At 38.3% G+C, this 21,540-nt stretch overlaps 1 protein-coding gene across 5 annotated transcripts in view; it reads right to left on the bottom strand.

The window, feature by feature from the left end:
- Positions 1 to 21,540, bottom strand: part of ARID4B (AT-rich interaction domain 4B) — a 134,565-nt gene that overhangs the window by 111,441 nt on the left and 1,584 nt on the right. The gene's annotated exons all lie outside the window — the stretch shown is intronic.

Genomic DNA, 21,540 nt, shown 5'->3' with positions numbered 1-21,540 from the left:
GTGAGTTCGCTACCTGGCTGGGGATCTAACTCAGGCCATAGTGGTAATAGTGTTAAGACAATCCCTAGGCCACCAGTGAGGCCCTTTACATGTATTTTTAAAAGAGTATTTTTATTATTTTTTTAAAGATTTATTTATTTATTCATACAAGCATGGATACAGTCAGAAGCGCAGGAGGGTGAGAGAATTCACCAGAGCCAGAGTGGGGAACAGAACAGGCAGACTGACTGAAATACACTCCTGAGGGGAGCAGCGGGTGTGGCAGGAGAGGTCTGCTGTGCCATGTGGGACCCCCGCCAGGGTCCGAGGACTGAACAGGCGCTGCAGAGGCTGCGGGCAGCCGCTGCCCAGCGCTCAATCACTGTGCAACCAGGGGAGGCCCCAAAAGAGTATTTTTAAACAACAAAAAAATGATTAGAAACATTATTTTAAAATGTGACACTATCTAAAAATATATAACAAACTAAATTTAAAAAAGGTATTCTCTATGGTGATGGTGCAGGGGTGAATTGGCGGTGGGAATTCTATAGGGACTACACCTGAGAAAAGCAAACAAACACTGTACAAAAATGAACAATGATGGGCCTCCCCCCCTGGCGGCGCAGTGGTTGAGCGCTGGGCTGCAAAGCTGCCCACAGCCTCTGCAGCGCTGGTAGAATCCCCGGCCGCTGGCAAGGGTCCCACATGGTGCCACAGACCTCTCCTGCCACGCCCACTGCTCCCCTCAGCAGTGTATTTCAATAGATCTGTCTGTTCTGCTCCCCATTCTCTCTGGTGAATCCTCTCACCAGCCCCCACCCTGGCACCTCTGGCCTACACCACAGTTCTTGTATGCAGAAATAAATAAATCTTAAAAAAAAAAAAAGAAATACTCCAATGTATACAGTTATTTAAATAAAGATAGCAAGATCTTTTATACATGTAGAAAAAAATTTCTAACAGAAAAGACAAAATCACAAGCCCCATAAAACAACTCTATAAAGAGGCACAGGGAGAACACAGGCACACAAGAAGTAAGAATCTCCAAACCAGTTATAGGTACACATGAAATGTGGCTACTACAAAAGATCTGAATTTTTAATTTTATATAATTTTAACTTAAAAGCTAATATTCAATTATCAGAAAACTTTTACCTATGTTTATATAACTTGGACATGTTAATCTATTTTTTCAAAGTAAATTTTATGAAATCTAAATACAGATCAAGTATTCCCAACGAAAATTTAGTGTCCAAATTAAGATGTGCAATAGGCATAAAAAGCATACCAGGTTACAAAGACATTGTATATATATTAAAAAAAGGCAGACCAACTCATTAGTAATTTTGGTATGTGTTGAAGTGACATTCGAAAAATTCAGGTTAAATATTAAAATGAACTTAACCTAATTTCCTAACACAGTTGTGAGAAAACTTAAAATTCATGTGACTTACATTAATTTCCTGTTGGCAATGCTAAAAAAAAAAAAAAAATATATATATATATATACACACACACACACCCTAGCATCTGAATACCTACCTACTACTTTCCCTTCTCCTATTTATCATTATTAATTACCATAATTAACAGCTGTTGTTCACCAAATAATATTTGACACTATGCTAAATGCTTTATATGAATTATCTTATTCGATCCTCCCCAAGTAGAAGATGGGTTTTATCATTCTTTCTTAATTCAAGATATTTTAAATTACACATTAAAGAGATTTTAGTCATTTGTCAAAGGTCACAGCTCAGTAAATAATGGTAGAGATTAGAATTCAGCCTGATTGAGAAGTTTATATTACACAGTAGTTTGATACTCTACTATCTTCCACCCTAAATTTATACTTTTGAATTTTAGATTTTCGAAGAGTGACCTCCCTAAGGCCTCTCTGGTGGCCTAGCGGTTAAGTATCAGTGCTATCACTGCTATGGCCTGAGTTCGATCCCTGGCCAGGGAGCTAATCCACATATGGCGCAGCAGACCTCTCCTGTATCACCTGCTGCTCTCCTTAGCAGTGTTCTTCAGTAAACCCACTTCTTCTTCTCCCTACTGTCTCTGGTGAAGCCTCTTACCCCCCCACACCTCTGGACTACACCCCAGTTCTACTACACAATAAATTTTTTTTAAAAGTGAACCCACCTCCAAACGGATTATTTTTTAGTGGAAAATTTCCATTCAATTCCTTTTTTTATACTGAACACTAGGAGGAGAAAAGGAATAATCAGGAAAGAAAAAATGAGGGGGAGTTCCCAAGAACAAATACCAATCAAAACTGCATGAATTTGGCTTCCAATAATACCAGGTAATAAGCACACTATTTAGTTTTATCATAAAGTAATGCACAGTAACCATACTAAGTACGTATTCTAAGTCACTAGCTATGAGTAATTTAAAGTCAGGTAGTAAAAGTGATTTCCTTTGCCCCAAAATATATTAGTTATGAATTTTGGGCATTCATATACCAAACATAGTAATAAATATTTTATATGCATCATCATATTTAATTCATAACAAAACAACAAAGTAAATATTATTCTCCTCAATTTTCATATGCTGAATATAAGACCCAAAGAAATAAACTGCCTAAGGTCAAACAACAATTGATATAATAGTTAAAACATGGAGAAGGATTTAAACCTAACGAATTCATTCCACTGTATTATCAGGATGATAAGGCCAACAACAGCACATTCTAAAGCACACCTCTGATGAAGTCTGACAGTGCAGAGTGATGGCTGACTTTATAACCTCCAATAAAAAGAGGTATTGATATTTAACTTTTTAAGTTAGGTAATTTAAGTACAGTACCATGTGTACAATCAAACTGAAATCATTCATATATCTACACTTCATATACATACATTATATATCTACATATATAGAAACACTGTACAAAATAGCTGATATACATAAAACATTCTCTGAGAGCATAAATTTGCCATTTGTGGCACACAGAACTTAGTGAAATTGATTTTGTACTGATGCACTTAAGAAAAGAAATAGCTGTCCAGGATTCACTGCCTGTCATTAGATATTACAGATGTGCCATTAGAAATATGTACAGAGGACAGTGACAAGCACAAAGACAAAGTGTTCAGATCAGGAAAGATACTGAAAATCAGAGAATCCTGTCATGCTGCAAGAACCAAATCACTGGTTACAGCCCACTGTTTAGACACATTCTAACCTAAGCCATATTCAATCAGTAGTTATGTGTGCAAAGAAATACATGATTATACAATCTGGGGAGATACAATTTTTCCAACCACAGAACTGAAAAAATCTCAATTACCTACTTTAAGCAGGGTTGTAATAAGACAGAATTAGCAGACCACTTTCTATCTGCAGTGTCTAGAAGATGAGCCAGTGAATGTTCATGTACAAATGTTTTACCCTAAACTCATTCTAGAGCAGTGTAACATAAATTTTAAACTGACAACAGTAATAATCAAAAAGATAAACATCTGCCCCTAAAATTCCCTTTGTCATGAGTCTTCTAGTAACCACTTCCGCCATCTACCCCTTTAGATTGTGAATCTTGCCTTAGAGGCCCACGGTTTGGAAAGTCGAAAAGACTGAGCTAAACAAGTAAAATGATAACCCAAAGATAAATTAAGAAATAACATTAAGGGCCTCCCTGGTGGCGCAGCGGTTGAGCACTGGGTTACGAAGCTGCCCGCAGCCTCTGCAGCACCAGTTCGATCCCCGGCTGCTCCCTGGCCACCAGAGGAGGGTCCCACATGGCGCGCAGACCTCTCATGCCGCCCGCTGCTCCCCTCAGCAGTGTACTTCGGTCCTTCTGCTTGCTCTGCTCCCCGCTCTAGCTCTGGTGAATTCTCTCACCCTCCCGCACTTCTGACTGTACCCAGTGCATGTATAAACAAAACGAACAAACAAATAAATAAAATAAAACATGCCTCTATAAAAAAAAAGAAAGAATAACATTAAAAACAGCAATTCTCCAACTTTAACTTCAAAAAAGAAAATCAACTAGATACACACAAAACAATCAAAAGCAATTGTGATTTAAAACTGCAATTACTCAAGAGCCCCTTATTTATCTATCTTAATCTTAAAAATAAATCAAGGTAAGAAAAGCCTACTATTGCTTTAAAAATGAGTTGTATCTTTTAGACTAAACATTCAAATTATAAAACAAATTGAAGGATTCATGTATTTTCTCAACACTGTCCTGTTATCAATATCCACAACAAGCAAAGACCTGGAAAACTGACTTCTAACAAACACCTGCCTTTTAAGACTCAAATGAAAACTAAACAGCAGTCATGAAGTGTCATCCTCTAAGATATGTTTGATCACTGATGCCTTGTTCTGTGCCAGAGAACAGCCTTAATTCCAGTTATTCAGAATGGAGTTTATATCAAGTCCACTGGTTACCTATCTCTAAGCACCTACCTAACATACAAGATCAACAAGAAAGCATCTGCTAATAATTCTGGTATAGTCTATGCATGGTCTGGCTGCACTGCTATATAACTTCCATTTTCATAAAATTCCTTTGTGAGTAACCAGTATGTATTAATCTCATTTCATAGAAATGTCTAAAAGATTTAATTATTTTACTAAACTAAAAGAGCTGTGGTAAGCAGAATGACCTCCCCAAAGATGTCCCTGTCCTAGTCCTCAGAATCTGTGAAAGTGTTAAATAACTAGGGGGCAGTGCAGAGGAAGGTTTTTAAGATTGCAGATGGAATTAAGGTTGCTCATCAACTGACCTTGAAATAGGGAGATTATCCTGGACCATCTGGGAGGGCCCAAGGAAATAACAGGGTCCTAATTCAAATGAAAGAGGAAGGCAGAAAAGACAGTATGAAAATCAGAGAGAAATAAAGATATTAGGCTGCTGGTTTTGAAGATGGAGCACCCATGAGTAAAGGAATGTGCATAGCCTCTAGAGTCTGGAAAAGGTAAGAAAACAGAATCTCACATAGTTTCTGCAGAAGGAATGCAAGCCATGAAACCCATTTTGGACTTCTGGACCTCCAGAGCTGAAAAGTAAAAAGTTGTGCTGTTTTAAGCCACTAAATTCATGGCAATTTGTTAGATCAACGACAACCAATAGAGTACCTAATTCTATCATCATTTTGCAAGAAGTAAATATGCTAAATGAGTTTGTGAACATAATAGTAATTACTAATATTGAGCAATTGTTTATATAAAAACCTGTGCCATTCAATGCCTCAAAATTCAACTTTGGTAATCTTAAGTTTCTTGATTCCTAAAAAATAGTATAAACAGTAATTAATGCTGAATTCGAATATATTCTTTAAAAACATACAGCAACTTATTTGCTCAACACCAGGAACAATGAAGCAGTCACAAAAGTTGATTGTTAAATAGGTGAAGTTTATACTTTCTAGAACAAAAACCTACTTTTTATGAACATTTAACAGAACTCAGTTTCTAACTCCTGCTTCCCTCTTCTATAATAATATGGAACGTATTAAAAATTTGATAAACTCAAGGTCCACATTTGAAAACTGAAAGTAATACTAAGAAAGGATACATTTATGTATCTTAAATTGTCTCTTTTCTGAGCACCTGCAGCCCTATGTTTATAGCAGCACTATTTACAATAGCTAAGCTATGGAAGCAACCCAAATGCCCAAAAATAGATGACTGGATCAAGAAGATGTGGTCCATATACACCATGGAATATTACTCAGCATTCAAAAAAGATAAACACATGCAATTTGCAGCAACATGGATGGAGCTGGAAGGGATCATGCTCAGCGAAATAAGCCAGAAAGAGAAAGAAAAATACCGGATGGTCTCACTCATAGCAGGAATCTAGAAAATTTAAATAAGGGACCAGGAAAAAGAATAACTATAAGAAAGAAAATATCAAAATCAATAAACAACTATGAACCAGAGACACTCTATGGGGAGGTGGGGGGTGGGGAAAGGAGGGATTGGGGTCAAAATAAGGGGGTTGTAATTATATGGGGAATATAAAAATAAAATTTAAATTAAAAAAAATTGTCTCTTTTCTTCAGTATTCGATTCCAACTCTCATTTTTTCAAAATTCCACTCAACACATATTATGTATACATACACATACACATACATTCACAAGTCATTAAAAATTTTATGATTTGAAAATCATTTGTGGACTAAAATATGTATGTTAAGAAGAAAAACACTATCAGTATTAGTAAGAGGTTGAGGGTGGGCAAATTGGGTAAAGGGGGTCAACTGGATGGTAATGGATGAAAACTAAACTTCTGGTGGCAAACACATATATACAAATGTTGATTTATAAGGCTGTATACCTGAACCCTCTATAATGTTAAGAGACAATGCTGACTTAGTTTTTTTTTTTTCTTCATTTAAAAAAAATGTTAAAACTCTGGTTTTGAGAACATAGCTTTAAATCTTAGTTCTGGGGGCCTCCCGAGGGACCTAGGGGTTAAATTCCTGCATTATCACAAGGAGGGCCTACCATGGCAGCCTGAGTTCGATCCTCGGCCAGGGAACTAACTCACACATGCATGGTACAGCAGACTTCTCCTGTCTTGCCCGCTGCTCCTCACAACAGTGTATTTCAATAAAATCCCCCTGCTCTGCTCCCCACTGTCACACATTTCTACACAAAAATAAAATCTTAAAAAATAATAATAAATCAATCCTAGCTCTGCCACTTACTAGTGGAATGAACTTGGTTCAATTACATAATATTTCTCAGCTTTGAGTTATTTCATTTTAAAATAAGAAAATTCATATATACCTTTCAGCATTTTTCAAAAATTAACATTTTAACTGCATAAAATGTCTGACATGGAGACCTCCTGGTGGTACAGGAGTTAAAGTCTCAGCATTACCAAGCTATCGCCAGCCACTGTTGCATGAGTTCAATCCCCAGGCAGGGAGCTAACCCACATGGCGCAGGAGACCTCTCCTGTCTCACCCGCGGCTATCCTCAGCAGTGTATTTCAGTAGAGCCACCTGTTCTGCTCCCTACTCTGTCTCCTGTGAATCCTCTCACCCCTTACACCTCTGGCCTACACTCCAGCTCTTGTATGCATAAATAAATCAATCTTAAAAAAAATACAGAATTGCACTAATTACCTAAGTACATGAAAATTAACCATTAATTTATTATCACAGACTTAAACTCATATCAAAGCATGTCTTAACACTCCAAAATTGAATATATCTTTATTCAGGGTCTATATTATATAATCCCATAAATTAAATATTTGTATAGTAGCTGCGAGTTACTTGAAATTCCCTCCTCCATCCTCCCTTCATCAACGCAGGATTACACTTGGAACTCTTTACAACTCGGAGGAAAAAAGGTCACACATACAGAAAAAATAGTAATTATAATTAGGGAGGAGGATGGAATAATAGAATCAAGTCTAACAGGTAAAACAGAGAATGTTTCCAAAGAACAGGTAAACTTTTAAGTTAAATGATGACACCCAGGCTAGACTTAAAGCTTTTTAAATCTAGAGAACCTTCTACATTGTCACTTGATAGAATAGTTGGGATCTAAATGTATATGGCCAAGTGAACTTTGGAAACCTCCTCTTGCTCTATGGACCACAGTGTTAAACTCAAAATTACTTGTGGCAATAAAGCCTGCAAATTTGTTTTTCTACTTTAAAATACTAACTCTTCAAAGTCCAGTACTGTTTTCAGCTAAGTTACAATACTAATTTTTAAGCTAGCAGAGATTCTCCCATAAGAACTAAGTGCACCATAATTCATTTTAATATGCTTTAATGTTTTCTTCTATTTTTTAAGGGTAAATTTATGTAAGGATATTTAATCCCAGGATGCAAGGACCTTAAAACTGTTTGCTTTCAAAACAGAAAGAAGCTAGAAGGTTTCTAAACTACACTCACTGTTTAGTAAAGACATCAAAAGATCACTAAGTAGCAACAACTAACCAGTAGAGAGGCAACATGGTTCAGTTTACTAATAAGAGGACAGATTCTACCATCATTTTAATGTGTGCCTGTGGACAAATCACTCAACAACTTTGCATCTGCCTCTTGAGCCACAGAAAAGGAAAAATGCTGCTGATCTGCCTCAAAGGGATGTTATAAAAAATTAGTAATGATGAAATTCAAAAACAAAATGTGCTATTTAAAAACATTATTACTATACATTAAAAAATCCTTTCTAAACCATATACTCTGACCCTTAGCATCTATCTGCTGGAGTCACTGTGTACAGGGGCCTGTCCCAAAAAGTCATCTTGCTAAATAAATGCCACAAGGAATCCCAAGTACAGCATTAGCTTCTTTAGAAGCAGTCATGTAACATGGGGATACTACCTCACTAACCCTTACAATTTACCTTTAATAGCAATCTCAAGCAGTCAGATTTCATTTTTAGTAATTGTTATAATCTACAGGGCCAAGAAAGGCTACCATAAATGTTATAGATGACTGGGACTACTGATGAGCTAGTAGTACTATATAGTCACATAAATTAACATATTTACTGAATACCTACTAAATGTTAGAACACTGCTATGATAAGTGAGGCTTCCATGTATCTGTCAAAAATTAAAGGTAAACAGGGCCTCCCTGGTGGAGCAGGGGTTAAAGTCTCAGCACTATCAAGCTAGCCAGCCACGGCAGCATGAGTTTCATCCCCAGCCAGTGAGCTAACAATAAATAAATCTTTAAAAAAAAACTCAAGCTAAAGAAACACAGCAGTACCCTATATAAATCATTTGGAGGTAAACAAAACAGCATACTGAATGAAAATAAAATCTTGCTTAAGTCATGAAAAAAAAGAATGACAGAGATCTGTATGTGCTGATACAGTGTAAAAAAGTTACAAACCATGTAGAGTATGAGCCCATTTTTGCAAAACTAAACAAAATAAATACTTACAAGTAAGTTTGTATGTCAAAAAAAAAAAAAAGGTAAGAAAGAATATAGGGCCTCCCTGGTGGCGCAAGAAGTTAAGCGTCAGCACTATGAAGCTATCCGCAGCTAGGATCCCTGGCCAGGGAAGGGGACCCACACTGTCTTCATGCCTGTTCAGCTTCCTTTTTCTCCTCTCTTAGAAAAGACTCTTAAGTTTGGCAGGGCCCCAGAACTCATTCACACAACCCCCATAGGCGCACCATGCTAAACTAGCTTCAGGTGACTATCATATCAGAACAGTGATCTGATCAAGAAAAGGAAAAAGGGGCCTCCTGGTGGCACAGGGTTTTAAAGACAGTGCTGTCAAGCTATCGCCAGCCACTGCAGCTCAAGTTTGATTCCACTCCAGGCCACCAGGGAGGTGACCCACATGGCAGAGCAGACCTCTTCCCTCTCACCTGCTGCTCCCTTCAGCAGTCTATTTCAGTAGATCCACCTGTTCTGTTCCCCACTCTGTCTCTGGTGACTCCTCTCACCCCCCACCCCACACAACTCTGGTCTATACCCCAGTACTTGTATGCATAACTAAATAAATCTTAAAAAAAAAAAAAAGTAAGACCAGAGATGGATACTCAAAACAAGTATCTCCAGTGGTTGACCTAATCCAGTAACAAGCCCCTAGGCTTGGAGGTAAAATTTACTTTTCCCTTCAAAGAATCCCATCCTGACAAGTCAGCAGCAAATTAGAAGAGAGGAAAAGAACTATATTTACTAAGAGAAGCTTCTAGATCAGGAAGGGCTCCAATAAATAAAGGTTTGAAATGGGAGGAGAGTTCTTAGTATAAGGAAATATGGTTTTCATCTTCCATTAAACATTGTTTTAAAGGATTTCATAAAGACAGAAGTAACTGGTTTTAATTTAATCACAAACTTGCAAACTTCCCTCCATAACTAAAGTTAACAAGTCTAGAATCCTCATGTCACCGAAAAGTCCATTTAAATTACTATACTTCACAAGTGCTTTCCACAGAACTAATAATAATAGTTTCAACTTACTGAGCATTTTCTACCTGGGTGGAACCTGTTATTACATCTAGTCACTCCCCAAACCCCATGAAGTAAGTACTACAACAATCCCTTATCACTATAGATGAGGACACCAGTCTTAGAGAGCTTAAGAAAACTGTCCACAATTTGGTAAGCAGGAAAGTGGTAATTTGATCCCAAGCAATCTTGATCAAAAATCCTCTCTATTTATAAAAGGAGAAATGGTCTTTGGCCAGAATACAGTTAGTAACCCAGTGATAAGTGTACAGGATGATTCCAAACACAAAGTATTTTAAATGTTATTTCAGTTAGCACTTACTCAGTCTTGTAAGATAGCTATACTATTATCATCCCCATTTTATAAAAATGAAAATGTTCTTCATTTTCATTTCAGAAATAAAATTACCCAACTTCAATAGTCAAGTGAGGAAGAAAAAGAGTACTAAGAACAAGACCCCTTTCTTAATCTCTAAACCACACTGTTATTGGGCACTCCAACTAAATAAAAAAAATTTTATAGTCATATTCAAGTATAATTTTTATTGTCACTATAAGATCAATCTTTTATTTAAATACCAACTGAGGGCATCCTTGGTGGCACAGGGGTTAAAAGTCTCAGCACTATCAAACTATAGCCAGCCACTGTAGCATGAATTCCCTTCCCAGCCAGGGAGCTAACTAACCCACATGGCTAAGCGGACCTCTCCTGTCTTGCCTGCTGCTCCCCTCAGCAGCATATTTCAATAGCTCCGCCTGTTCTGTTTCCTATTCTGTCTCTGGTGAATCCTCTCACCCCCTACACCTCTGGCCTATACCCCAGTTCTTCTACAAATAAATAAATAAATCTTGAAAAAATAAATACCAACTGCTCAAAGGTTTGATGGTTTATAATTTTAATTTCTGCTATTAAGGTAAATGAAAAAATAACCATGTTTCAATTTAAAGAATAACTAGGTTCAAATAAGCTGTTATGCCCTGCAAGATTATCAAATTAGGAGGTAACAGTTGTTACTTGTCAAAACCTTGACATTAGACTCCTGATACCCTAGCGTTAAGTCACAGTACAAAAAAATGTATCTATAAACTAGAAGAAAATGACTTAAATAAGAAACATCTATAGGGCCTCCCAGGTGGCGCAGTGGTTGAGCGCTGTGTTGCGAAGCTGCCCTCAGCCTCTGCAGCGCTGGTTAGATCCCCAGCTGCTCCCAGGCCACTGGAGGAGGGTCCCCACATGGCGCGCAGACCTCTCCTGCCGCCCGCTGCTCCCCTCAGCAGTGTACTTCGGTCCTTCTGCCTGCTCTGCTCCCCGCTCTGGCTCTGGTGAATTCTCTCACCTTCCCACGCTTCTGACTGTACCCAGTGCTTGTATAAACAAGAAATAAATAAATCTTTAAAAAAAAAAAAATCTATAGGGCCTCCCTGGTGGCACAGCGGTTGAGCGCTGGGCTGCGAAGCTGCCTGCAGCCTCTGCAGTGCTGGTTCGATCCCAGGCCGCTGGGCGAGGGTCCCACATGGCGTGCAGACCTCTCCTGCCCCCTGCTGCTCCCCTCAGCAGTGTATTTTGGTCCTTCTGCCTGTTCTGCTCCCCACTCTGGCTCTGGTGAATTCTCTCACCCTCCCACGCTTCTGACTGTACCCACTGCTTGTATAAATAAATCTTTAAAAGAAAAAAAAAAAAAGGAAACATTTATATAAAGTACCCACGCCACTGTCCAAAATACATCACAACCTGACTTACATTAACAGTATAAAACTATATACAGAATCATTATTCTCTTAATTGATAGGTAATTTATAACTTAAAAATAATATTCTTTTCTATAAGATTTCCCTCCTTAAAAATCATATTAATGGCCTAGAGAACCAGTCTATCTACCACCTGTCTGCCAACACAAATGTTACACTGGGAAGACACCTGGACCAGGCAGAGTAATGTATAGTCTCTACATCTGTCAACTGTATCCAAAAGCTAAGTATATGCGCTATTCAGTTAGATGTTATCCTTGTCACAAAGGATCCCATTAGTCGGATAACTGTTTTTGGAGGAGGTAAGAGCAAACTGAGATTAACCTTAGTAATAATAAATAATATCCAGTGTGCTAAGAACTATTTCCAGATACCCAGAGCAACGTTTTTCAATTATTTTATGAAATATTCCCTTGAATCAAAGGTGATTTACTTAGGGAGTAGATCTGCCTATTATTTTCAGTGAACTATTTACATAGTTTTATAAAATATTTCTTTTCTCCCCAAACCTCAATGCTGGCTCCAATTTTAGTATTTATTACCAGATTTCTAGAAATACATTACATTCTATGGAAAATATGAGTGTCAGGATTTCCTGCACTCCTGAAAAAGCAGAAAAGTAATCATTTTTAAACGAAAGTTCTCTTAAAAATTAAGTTAAACCTACTGATTAGTGGTCTAAGAAGAAATATACTGTCTTATTTTGATGTAATTAATAAAAATACTTCCATTGTCTTGGGAATAAAAGCTAGTTACAGTGTGTTTTTTCAATGTCCACAGGTTTAAAGAAGGGCCAACTGAAAAGAAAGGAATCTTGACACATTTTCTTTAATATTTTGCTTTGTTTTACATTTTAAAAGGACAGGTTTGTTACAAAAAGAAAAAGAGAGGCACCTGTATAGTCACAGGTGGGCAGGAACTGCCTTCCTTTGTCTTTTATATTCAAAGTAAATTATAAGCTAAAAATTATGTTTTACATTTAAGTACTAGGTAAAAAATTTAAAGAATTCTATTTGTGTTTTATGCCCTATCAAAATTCACATATTCCACAATCTGCAATATATGAATAAAAGATTAATATGGCTATGGTTTCTGTTGTTTACTGTGGGTGTCATCCTACACAGAACACTACTACTGCACAATTCTCATAAATGTAGAAACATCTTTGTTCTGTGACACCACAAAAGACCAGAAGAGTCCTGTTTTTAAACAACTCATTAATAATAAAAGTTTACAACTCTCTTAAATGTGTCTGTTACTAAAAAAATTAATCAGGCATATCTGTATTCTGTTGAGAGTCACAGTTCATAAAGTGATACACCAGAAAAGCATTTTTCACAAGAATAAAATTCAAACGCTTATTTCCAGAAATTATATAGCCCTTACTTCATCCTAAACCCGTTTTCATTATTTAGTCAATAAAATCTTGGTGTCCCCCCTTTAACGCTTTCTCTTCTAACTCTTTTTTGTCTTTATTTTGAAGAGACATTTAGAATCTAACCACCCCTCACCTCCCTAACAGTGGCAGCCGCCATCTCACCATTTTCCTTTATTAAAATAGCTTCCTAACTGATCAGTTTCTATGTCTGACTTGCCTACAGTCTGTTCTCAATAGTGATGTCAGTAATCTTTTAAAACTACAGTGAAAATCTGCCCCTCTGAAAAACAAGACTGTATCATTTCCTCTGTTGAAAGCCTGCAGTTGGCACCTTATTTCTATCAGTCCTATAATGGTTCTCAAGTTCCTAGATGATCTGGCCTGACCTAATCTGTTCTGTCCCCAACCTACATCCCCCTTTACCTGTGTAATCCCATTCCCTCTTATTCACTTCCTTCTCTATTCCATTCCTGCCGAGACCTGTGCAGTTCACAGAACATGTTAAGATGCCTTTCAGGGTACGTGACTCCCTTATAGCAAATATTGGAGCAAACGTCTTCTCATAAAGCCTACACTTGACCATCTGTAGGGTAAAGAAAATGTCAGGCTTTTCTGCCCTTCCGCCATCAGGATAGATGATGGATCCTTGTCCTGAATGCATGCCTGATGGCGGGCACCTGGAATAGGGTGTGGGCATAGGTAGATGGGATTCAGCTGAGTTAAGACTGTGCTTTTAAGGGCGGCGTCACGGGGGGACGCCAGCAGCCCCAGCCAGCAGCAGCAGAACCGAAAGAGAAGCCGAGAAGCAGCAGAACGAACGCTAGAGAGCCCAGATAGAGTGAAGACTTGCTGGGGGCTGGGAGGCCTGCCAGCCTCCCAGCCCCCCAGTCAGCACCCCTGCCTGCCATATGCCTGGTGAACCCCAATAAAAGACCTGCAAAAAACCACTGAGGACTCTGACTCCTCCTTTACCCGGTCTGCATGGGATCAGAAAACCTGCACCTGTGCCCATGTCCTGCCTTTACAATTGGCGTAGTCGGCAGGATCCATGCAGACGGGTATTGGAGCCCTCCAAAGACCTGGAGGGACTAAGGAGAACAGACTTTGCCTGTGACGACGCTGGAGGCACCATGGCGGTATAGAAGATGGATACGTCCACGAGCTACAGGATGAGACCTGGCGTGAAGGAGACGCCCGAAAGGACCAGCCAACGACACCGGAAAGGACCAGCCAACGACACCGGATAGGACCAGCCAACGACACCGGAAAGGACCAGCCAATGACCCCTGAGGCAGCAGGCCATTGCTGAAGCAGGGAGAGGCCAATGGACTGATAGACTGATGAACTGATGATTTTGGACTGACAATCCTGCCAGAAGGCGGAGGACCTTAGCAGGTTATGTTTATTTTTTGAGAATCTGGGGGTGGCCAGTGGGCCTAGATGGCCAAAAGCAGCCTGTGTATGCCCAGTGGCCAGGTGGAGGAGAAAAGCCAACTGAGAAAGCAAAAGCTGGTACTGATGATAAGTTGAGAAGCCCTGAGCGGCTGTTAAGCAGCCTGGGTATGCTGAAGAACTGTGAGTCTCGTAAAATCACCTGTGGGTGATGCCCTGCTCATTCTTGAGCGAGGGTGAGGAGCTGAGGAACCTGTCCTTGGGGGATGGGTGGGGAATGTGGCTTGGGGTGGAGCCCAAGCCGAATGCAGAGTTTGGATCCCCTACCCATGTGATTGTGCAGTGGGTTGGCTTGAGTGCAGGGGTCTGCGAGTCGCATGGGTGGCCATGAAGGCCGAGTGTTGGAGCGACTGCAGACAGAAACCCTGAGGGTTGGCGATTACCCCCAACAGAATAAAATTGCCAATCCCAGAGCTAGTGCATCCTGGGGGTGGATGCTGTGTGTGCCTTGTAGCCTAGACTACAGCCGGAGAAGGCCAGGAAGCCTGACGGCTCCTGGTATGTTATAGTAGATGCCGTGAGTGATTCCCCTCCCTTATATGAGCAGTGCCTTCGGCAGCAGATTTGGTGGCTCATCTGCTGGTACCAATAATTGTCTTTTGCACTTGGTTGGTGCCCTGCCTGGACTTATTTGTGTTCTGTTGTATTTTGTTATATTGTATTTTGTTATATTTGATGTATTTGCTTTTGTGGGCCATGGCTGCATTGTTTGTTTGCTTAGAAAATTGTATATACTGTATTGTATAGACTGTATGGCAGAAAACCCTGAGGGGGTGGACTGTAGGGTAAAGAAAATGTCAGGCTTTTCTGCCCTTCCGCCATCAGGATAGATGATGGATCCTTGTCCTGAATGCATGCCTGATGGCGGGCACCTGGAATAGGGTGTGGGCATAGGTAGATGGGATTCAGCTGAGTTAAGACTGTGCTTTTAAGGGCGGCGTCACGGGGGGACGCCAGCAGCCCCAGCCAGCAGCAGCAGAACCGAAAGAGAAGCCGAGAAGCAGCAGAACGAACGCTAGAGAGCCCAGATAGAGTGAAGACTTGCTGGGGGCTGGGAGGCCTGCCAGCCTCCCAGCCCCCCCAGTCAGCACCCCTGCCTGCCATATGCCTGGTGAACCCCAATAAAAGACCTGCAAAAAACCACTGAGGACTCTGACTCCTCCTTTACCCGGTCTGCATGGGATCAGAAAACCTGCACCTGTGCCCATGTCCTGCCTTTACACCATCTTATTTCAAAGTAGCACCTGCTGTAACTTGCACATTCCCTATCCTCCTTATTTAGGTCTCCCCTTATTTCCATACTATGGTACTTATCGCAAAGTAAACTAAGTTACTTATCCTGATTATTCTAATTTGCCCACCCCACCTTAAAATTTAAGATCCAGTGGGTCAGGAATTTCTGCCTGTTTTGTTCACTGATATAGCCTACATGGCTAAAGTGGAAACTATCACATAAGCATTTAATAACTGGTGAATGAATTTTTAAAACAGCCAACTCCTTGGTGGCCATTTGCCACAATAACACAAAACATCTGAAATCAAACACTTCCTCAACAGGGTTACCACAGGTAATTTAACTACCCCGAAAGAGAAAATGTCTACTCTTATGACCTAAAATTAATATTTTCACACAAATGCTCATATACATTTGCATATACTGAACACTGTCCACTGCATTATTATTCATAATAAGCAAAAAGTAAAGTTAATCCACAAGCCCAACAACTAATAAATAGACTAACAAAATGTGGCATAGGCACAAAAGATAATATTACTTCTCAATAAAAAGAAATGATGGACTGACATGTTACAAAATTAATGTACCTTGAAAATATTATGCTAAGTAAAGCAAGTGAGACACACAAGGTCACATGTTATGTAATTCTACTGATAGGAAATGTCCAGAAAAAGCAAATGCTTAGAAAGAAAGATTAGTGATTACCAGAGTAGGAAAAGAAGAGGAAAAAACAATCAGGACTGCTAACAGATATGTTGTTTCTTTCTGGAAAAATGAATATTTAGAATTTCACAGTGTGATGGATATACAATCCTGGGGAAATATTAAGAAGTACTGGATTGTACCCTTTAAAGGATGAATTTTATCTCCTCTGAAATTTAAAAACAAACCAAAACAAAAAACACTGAAAGATCTGCTCAGTTCAATGTTCACTGCTTACTAATAAGGGAAGACTAAGGTTGAGAATGCCTTCTTGGCTGTACTCATTCCCTAGAATCTCCTTCACCAACTAATTATAGCAAGCATTTTTTTTTAAAAAGGGAGAAGGGGTTAGTCCTCTGTAAGTAGCAGAAAACAGAACTTTTTCTTCACCTTCAAGCCATTCAAATCCTATCATCCCACCTTCAATACAATCACTTCTCACAGCTGACCGGCTGCCAAAACTAATTTGACAGCCTTGGGCTCAATCTCCCTACATACACCGTTGCTCCCCGCCTACCATCTATTCTCTAAGCAGCAGTTAGTGTTCTTTTTGAAAATGTTTATCAGATCCATTTGCTTTCTTGCTTAAGACACATCAATGACTTACTAACACTCAGATTTTACTCTCAGTCACTAGCCTGGCTTACAAGACCCTACTTGTACTAAGTCCTTGTGACCTCTCTAGACTCATCTCCCACCACCCCAGCCCTTAAGACCTTCTTCCTGATCCCTAAATATGCCAACGTCAAACAGATCAAATATGTTTCACCTCAAGACCCTACACCTGTATATCCTGCCTGGAATGCTCTTCACCCTAGAATAGTTCACTGAATTACTCATGCCACAGGAAGCTTAAATGTCATCACTTCAGACTATCTAATAAAAAGCAATATATCCCCTGTCACTCTAAACTCTTGTCTTGATTCTGCTTTCATTTCTCTTCATAGTACTTACCAAAATGTATGCATGCATGTATGTATGTATGTATGTATGTATGTACTGCTTACTGTCTGTCTACCCTGATGAAACTCTGTGTAAGAAGTCTTGTTTTGTTCACTGCTGTAGCCTCAAAATCTAGAACCATGTCTAGTACAAGTATACAGTATCTCTTTAATGCCTGAATTTATGTGCTGAGTTAGCAAAAAACACATTCTTCAATGGAATGAGTATTCACCTCACATACTTCCTAAAATTACAATAAGCAGAGAATTAGCAATTTGATATTTACAAAATTACCCATTCATTTAAAAGATGACAAATTACAGCCCAAAATACATTTGCGATATTATAGCTCTAAATCCCTTCAAATATTATAGTTAAATATTAACTATGAGGTTACATTCACACTGAATTAACTAAGCCTCTGATTTCTCTTCATCCTATCTGCTCTCCATTAATCTTATATTTTAATTAGAAGGTACACCTGGATGTAGACCTCCTACAGATTCCTTAAATATTCAAAGACCTATTCACTTTTACTCCAATGACAACATGCTTCAAATGGCAATAACATCCCCAAGACAAACCTTCTTCCTCCTACCCCAGATGAATTACTAGGTGTTGAATTCTACTTTCTAGATATCTCAGAACTACCCCCAACCCCCCATCCACTCCTATTACATTATTCAGCCCCTTATTCACATCTATCTCACTTGGACTTACTACCTGGAATCTCCAGACCTTCCATTCATATTTTCCCTTTGATGTATTTACTACAATATATTCTGAATTATTTACCAAATAAAATTATAAATTCTATACTTGCACTATTTAACACTTTATCAATTCCTAGTAGATTTTGAGAAAATTTTCAACTCCCTAATTCAGCTTCATCTCCCATCATTGCCCTCCTGTTCCCATCACAAAGACATCAGACCTTGAATTAATCCAGCCATAGTAAGCTACGGAAAGTTTCCTGATACATTATATCTTTGATTTTTTTTTTCTTTGTTTCTAACAGATTGCTCCCTCTGTCTGAAACACTCTTATTCTACCATTCTTTGACTAGAGAAAGCTTAATTCTCAACTTAAATGTCAATTCCATCAGAAAACTTTCCATGATTCTCTAATTAAGATGTCCTGTTTTGTCCTCCCATTGCACTAAGCACAATCATCATATATTGCAACAGTTCAAAATGCTCTTTTTTTAAAAAAGATTTATTCATTTATGCATACAAGAGCTGGGGTACAGGCCAGAGGTGCAGGGAGTGTGAGGATTCACCAGAGACAGAGTGGGGAGCAGAACAGGCAGACTGACTGAAATACCCTGCTGAGGGGAGCAGTGGGTGAGACAGAAAAGGTCTGCAGTGACATGTGGGTTAGCTCCCTGGCTGAGGATCCAACTCATGCTGCAGTGGCTTCAAATTGCTTCATAGTGCTAAGACTTAACCCCTTGCACCACCAGTGAAGCCCTCAATATGCTCTTTTTTTTGCCAAAATTGTCTGGGTCTTTCTACTAAATTGTGAGCTCACTGAAAGCAAGACATTCATCTCCATTCTACACTGTGTGGCACATTTAAGGAGTTGTTAAATAATTTCTGAAAGGAAGGAAGAGGGAGGGAAAGAACTGAGGAAGAAGATAGGAAAGGAAGAGAAGAGGGAAAGAAGAAGTTGTCAGAGAGGGAGCCAGGGTGAGGGAGGGAGGTGGGAAAGAAGAGGGGGCAGGGTAGGGAAGGAAGAAAAGGAGAACATACATACAAGCAAAGGATATTGACAAAGCATTTGTAATAAAGTCACTATTTTTATGGGATCTAAGCCAGTGATATTCAAAACAAGAATGGTACCTCTGCAAGTCCCTCTCTCCAGATTCTAAGTATGACCATCAAATCACTCATCTGCTAAAGATTTTGAAACATCTAGCCTATCCCAACCCATTTCACTTGAAAATTTACTGTAATGCAATAAGAGATGTTCGTGAGTGCATAATACATAAGCAGGAAAAAAGTTTTAATTAGAAAAAAGGAAGAAAATGAAAATGATGTAAGTTTTGGAATTATTTATAAACTTTAATAATCTATCATTTTCTGATAGTGTGCTATCATTAACACTGAAAGGTCTATCAAAAGGATGAAAAAGAAAGTCCAACATAACAAAAACGCGAAATTGCTTTATGTTACAGTCATATTTGTCAAAAACACAGTGGGAAAAAATTACCACAAGAAAGGGTATACTAATCAGTATAGGAGCATTACTTATATGAAGGAATCCTTGAAGGGAGTACTACTGAAAAATTGCTTCTAAAACATGTAACACTTAATAGGATACAAATCTTTTTATTTTAGGACTTTAAAACAATAACCAAAAGAACATTACTAAACACTTTTTCATTTCCCTCGATACTGTTTCACTTAAAATTTAAATTATTTTTGTGCAAACAGAAGAGATAATAAAAACTTAAAAGCTTGCTTCAAAGTACATGTTTTTTAAGATCCAATAAACAACATAAATCCTTGTGTCAGCTGTACAATATAAAAAACAGAATATAAGAAAAAAATTTAAGTCAAATATATTAAATACTTTTTGAATTGCAATTTTTAAAATTTCTTTGAATTTTTTAATTTTAAGAAAAAAATCCTTAGGTAAGAAATTAAGATGTAAGAAATAAGCTAAGTTTTTCTTTTGAGCACTAGTAATTACCAGCAGGTTCTCAAAGACCTGCTATACTTAACTACAGCAGGAAGTTTTTCTTGTATAAAATTAGAAATTTATCTTAATAACTCTTTCCTTTTCACATTACTAGTACCTTTTTGAAAGGCAGTAATAATGGAAATCCTAAGCACTCAAAATTAGTAGCTCTCAAATGATATAAAAAAATTTACATGTGCCTAGTACTATGAAAGTTTTAAGGCTAAAGTCTCCAAGGTACTTTCATTTTTAAACAGAAAAGGGGAAGGAAATGAAAGAAATAAAAGGGGAAAAAAGAAAATTTAAATCTAAAACCCTTTACTTTCTATATTTTTTTTAAGATTTATTTATGCATACAAGAGCTGGTACTTTATTTCTTTTAACCAAACATTAAAAGTTTACGATGTGCCATGCACTATGCTGTGATGACAGATTACATTTATCCCAACCCCTAGATTATGTAACTTCTGAACTTATTCTGTATTATACAACCCAACACTTTTTGTAATTCTCATCTGGTCCCAACATTTTCCCTAATAAAATCACCTGTCACTCTTTTACAGAGGTCACAGGAATTGTAGTTAGCATCTGTGACTAACAAAAAGTGATTAATTTCTGAACCATCACTGATTATTTTTCATTTATATGAGAATGAGAGAGGAACTCAGCAGTTATAAAGTGTTTCAGGTGGGAGTTTACTGCACCCCAAACTCAAGAAGAAAAATCCTGTAAAAACAGAACTCACTTTGTATAGCTAACACTTAAGTAGCCAGTTTTCACTTTCTTTCATAAACACAAGCATGATCAATTTTAATTTGAATGCAGTACCACAAAGGCAGGGTTAATTTTGAAGAGACACACAAAAAATTTTTAATAGTTCAAACGAACTGGCCAAAAGTAGATGACATTCACATTTTAGCATTCTATCTGTTGCACTCTATACTTGTGAACACACACTACTGTTTTCAAGTACTTCTGAATTTGCATGGATGAAAAATATCTGCTGTCTCGTAAGTTCCACCAATAGATCCACACATTTCATATATCTGAGGTCTAGAGTGTATTAAAATAAAATGACAGCATTCAATTACATATTCTCTAAAGTGAAAAAAGTGTACTTTTTTCTTCCAACAATTAAGCATATAGTATTTTTACATATATTATACTTAAGAGGAACCTGGGCATCCTTTTTTTACATTGGCTTTTATCACAGTGCAATACAGCATCTGACAATTTACAGACCAAATGGATCAATAAAGGAAAGCAAACCACATAACCCTAAATCCCTCGAAATGCAAGGAACAAGTGCTCTGAGCTATGTAAAGATCTTTAAAATTCTTTCAATTAATATTACTTCCGTGGCTTATCACATAGGGCTTCTGCTAAAAATTCACAGTACTGGTCACACAATAAATGAGATTTTCTTTCACCAGTGTAACCGATAGAACCACAACACAGTTCAGTTCCTAGAGTCAGATTACTTGACCTGCTTTTTCTGGTTTACCTTTTAAAACAT

This window comes from Talpa occidentalis, unplaced genomic scaffold, assembly GCF_014898055.3.
Source record: "Talpa occidentalis isolate TD23 unplaced genomic scaffold, MPIMG_talOcc4v2.1 talOcc4.14, whole genome shotgun sequence".
NCBI classification, from domain to species: Eukaryota; Metazoa; Chordata; class Mammalia; order Eulipotyphla; family Talpidae; genus Talpa; species Talpa occidentalis.
Note: the sequence above shows the minus strand (reverse complement) of the source record. Positions and strands in the feature narration are given on the sequence as shown.